This window comes from Mus caroli, unplaced genomic scaffold (assembly GCF_900094665.2).
Source record: "Mus caroli unplaced genomic scaffold, CAROLI_EIJ_v1.1 scaffold_6041_1, whole genome shotgun sequence".
Lineage (NCBI taxonomy): Eukaryota > Metazoa > Chordata > Mammalia > Rodentia > Muridae > Mus > Mus caroli.
In genome coordinates this window covers 44,660-49,275 of record NW_018391362.1, presented here as the reverse complement: position 1 = coordinate 49,275, position 4,616 = coordinate 44,660, and positions in this window count along the sequence as shown.

The following is a 4,616-nucleotide window of genomic DNA, read 5'->3' as shown; positions in this document are numbered from 1 at the left end:
AAATTGGAATCCAGCTCAAGGGGAGGCTCCAAAGCCTGACACTATTACTGATGCTCTGGTAAGCTTACAGACAGGAGCCTAGCATGCCTGTCCTCAGAGAGGCCTAACAAGCAGCTGAAAGAGCCAGATGCAGATACTTACAAACAACCAATGGATAGAGCTGGAGACCCCTGTGGTTGAATTAGAGAAAGGCCAGAAAAAGCTAAGGAGGAGGCTGACCCCATAGGAAGACTAGCAGCTCAACAAACCTGGGCCCCCAAGAACTCTCAGACACTGAGTTACCAACCAGGCAACATACACTGAGTGATATGAGGCCTCCAACACATATTCATTAGAGGAATGCCTGATCTGGCCTCAAGTCGATGAAGATATACCTAAGGCTTGAGAGAGACTGGAGGCCCCAGGGAGTGGGGAGGTCTAGTGTGCTGATGGGGGTGGGGGTGGAGAGAAAGAATGGGATAAAGAACTGTCAGAGGGTGGACGGGGAGGGGGATAAAGACTGGACTGTAAAATATATTTTTAAAAAATTATAAGAAACAGAAAAGAAAAAAGGTTGCAATAATGAATATATGTGGAAAATAATGTTATTTTTGCTCTACATAAAGCACTCATTAATAACAATTCAAAATGTTAAAAGATTAAAGAATAATAAAGAGAGAGAGATACACCATGACCAAGGCCACTCTTATAAAGGACAACTTTTAACTGGGGCTGGCTTATACTCTCAGAGGTTCAGTCCATTATCATCATGGTGGGAAACATGGCAGTGGCCAGGCCTGCATGGTGGTAAAAGAAATAAGAGTTTACACCTTGGTCTGAATGCTAACAGGAGAAGACTGTGTCCCAGGAGGCTAGGAGGAAGATCTCAAAGCCTACCCTCAAAGTGACATACTTCCTCCAACAAGGCCACACTAATAATGCCATTCCCTGGGACAAGCATATTCAAAATACATTTAGTCCAACTTCAAAAGTCTCCATAGTCTATAACAGACTCAACAATGTTAAAGACTGAAGTTCTAAGTCTCTTCTGAGATTTATGCAATTAACTGTAATCCCTTTTAATATCAAAATCAAAAAGCAGATCACATACCTTCAATATCACAGAACCATTCCAAAATTTCATAGTGAGGAAATACTGGACCAAAGCTAGACCAAAAACCAGTTGGGCAAACTCCAAACTCTGCAACTCCATGTCTGATGTCAAAGCTCTCCTCAGATCTCCAAACCATTTCATTTTTGTTGACAGTGACAGACTTCTTTCTCCTAGGTTGGTTCTACTTCCTGTTAGCAGCTTTTCTTGGCAGGTATCCCACAGCTCTGTCATCTCGAAAATCTTGGATCTCCAAGGAAACTTCAAACTTCACATCTTCTTGTTCCAACGTTCGGGATCCACACATGATCTTCTGAGCTTCTCTAAAGGTCTTGGGTCACTTCTCCAGCTCTGCCCTCTGTAGGACTCTAGGCTCTGATTGACTCTACTGCTGCTTCTGTTCTTGGGATTATTTTTAAGGCCAAGGTAAAATGTTAAGGCCTAGGTAGCTGTGATCTGGATTGCCTGCCATTATAAGAAAACTTTCACATATGTTCCTGCTGTTACTAGGAAACTCTAATGCCAAGATTGAGTATGTAATTTGTTATATTCTGTGTACCCGGAAATCAACCACAATAGAAGTTAGAATTGTTTTGTATAGTTATACACAATAAACTTGGACCCAAACCGAACACCCAACAGCATTTCCTGTACCTGTGTATATGCTTTTATAGTATAAGCTGCCCCTGGGATAGACCCCAACATAAAAGAGACAAATTGTTTGGAATAAGACTTCAATTTTGAGTATCAGTTAGTAAAATTTAAGTTCTCAAGACCTCCCCAGGAACTGACATTCTACTTGGCAGAAAGAGACATGTTTGTGGGTAAATCCCCTGCCACAATTTGAATACCCCAACTGATGGGAACAGGATAAATGTATAAGGAAGACATGTTCCTAAGGAAATTCCTTATCCCTAAATCCTGATTAGTAGAATAACTTGGCACAGATAATTGTGGATTTAGGGCTTAAAAAACCTGAAGGACCTTAACTCAGGGTCATGGGTTCAGTTCCCAAATCTGAACCATGGCTCATGTTGACCAGCCCTGGGGCATATATTTGTGGGGCAGTGAGCTGTGAAAGGCTGTGAGGTTCCTGGTGGAGCACAGTCTTGAAGCCCCAGTAAACCTGATGAATGGAAGGTGTTTTTGCCAGATTCATGGGCCCCGGCTCCTGTCACGTGGCTACAGGCCCTCACAACCCCCTGTAGAGAGAGGTCTGTGACCATCAGTCACATAGGGGCAGCCCCAAGCCCTTCCACATGCAGATAAGTTATCTCCAAGCCTTCAGACCAAGCCGATAGGAAGTACTTACAGGCAGACCTTGACCCCCCCCAAAAAAAAACTGTACATAAGAATCCTATCCAGAAGGAATAAAGGTGTGTGAGAATTACTCTGTCTTCTGAGAGGTTCTGTCATAACAGCTGTAAAACTGCCACTTGGAAAGAGACCTGCTCTCCCAAAAAGCCACCAGAAGCACCTCTGCACTCCTCTCTGGCTAGTAGGCCTCTCACCAGCTCAGCCCAGCCCCATTCAGCGCAGAAGCGAAGCAACCAGTACAGGATCTTAGAGCAACTGTAATGGCAACTGTGGAGACTGAGGTGGATGTAGCTACAGCAGCAAAGGCAGCAGAGGTGATTCCCGCTCCCTTCTCACATTCTCTCCCCTTGCCTGAACCCTCTAACCAGGCTGGGTCAGAGATCTCCGTGGAAAGGTCCACATCTACTCAATAAAATCTCCCTATCTGACTGAGATTGGTGTGTCTGTGTGGTTTGTGAGGTAATTCCCAAACCCCAACAATTATCCTGGCATCTTCAATTCACTGTGGCCTTCCCCTGTAACTAGGCTTCACCAAAAGCCTCTCGTAGGCTCTCTTCATGGTGCCAAGCTTCAACTCCTTTGCATGACCCCTTCAGTCCTGGGCCATCAACTGCAACTGAGGCTGCACTTTCACCAATGGCCTTCCATGGCCTCTCACAGTACCAAGTCTCAGCTGTTCTTCATGATGCCTTTATGCCTTCAAAACCAGTACCACCTGGGTGACTCTTACACATTATCAAGTACAGCTGCAGCACGAGGCACAACCTTAGCTATCTCTGGAACACAGCTTTGTTGTATTCTCAGAAAACACTCTCAGAAGATTTCACCTCAGTGATGCTAGTCGCCTCTTAGTCATTGCTAATTTCTTAGCTCCACCTAACCAGCATCAATTTCCCCAGTAGTCCCTTCAAGTTTTCACTCTAAAGCCACAGCCATATGGCCAAAGCTGCCAAGTTCTGCTTCTTACTGGACCTGGAATATGGCCCCCTTGTTCTATTAGATTAACACTAGCTTTCTGTTTGCTAACTCCTTCACTGCCTAAACTTTGTTTTTCTGGATCTTGCTCTGTAGATTGACTTTGAACTCAGAGACCTGCTTGCCTGTCTACCGGGATTAAAGGTGCGTACCACCATGCCTGAGCCAAAGCTTTTCATGGCCACAAGCTTTTCATGTTCCTCAAGATTAAGATTAAAAGTCTGTGTCTTCCATTTCTGTAATGTAGTTCATTCTAGATTAAAAATCCAAATGAATGCAGTAACAGGATGATAATAATAATGCCTAGAAATAACTATCCCTTGTTCAACTGCAAATGCATAAACAATAAGATTAGCTGGGTGGTATCTTGCCTCCCTCCCTTAATCTATCTCCATATTCTTCACAAAAATACCACAAAATAGTCTCTAGGCCACATACTAAAATTCTTCTCCTCTGAAACCTCTGGAGCCAGGCTCTCACAGTTCAAATCACCCTCAGCAACAAAGCCTTCCATATTCCTACTAGTATGGCCCATTAAGCTCGACTTAAAGCATTCCACTCCTCTCCAAATCTAATGTTCCCAAATCCACATTCCTCCAAACAAAAAACATGGTCACATCTAACACATCAATACCCCAGTCCCTGGTACCAGTTTCTGTTTTAGGGTTTCCATCACTCTGAAGAAACACCATGACCACAGCAACTCATAAGGACAACATTTAACTAAGGCTGGCTTACAGTTTCAGAGGTTCAGTCCACTATCAGCATGGGGGGAAACATGGCAGGGTCCAGGCAGGTATGGTGCTGGAGTAGCTGAGAGTTCTATATCTTGTTACAAACGAAAACAGGAGAAGACTGTGTCCCACTGAGCTAGGATTAGGATCTTAAAGCCCACCTCTACAATGACACACTTCCTCCAACAAGGCTGCACCTCGTAATAGTGCCACTCCCTGGGATAAGCATATTCAAACTACCATATCCTACAAGTAGTCTCAGGGGCTCAGTATTATTGCTGTTATCCATATGAATTAACTCATAAGAGAGAATAGCTGGCATCAGAATAAGAGGAAATGCCTAGGTTTTATAAAAGTTTTGTATATTAGACACATTTTAGCCTCTTATACATCCTCTAACATTAATTTGGGTTGACCCCAGTCACAATGAGTTAGGTTAGTCAATGGGCTGACAGTCTTGTTTGTTCCTATCCCTATATGGGCTGGGTGTCTAAGTGTAA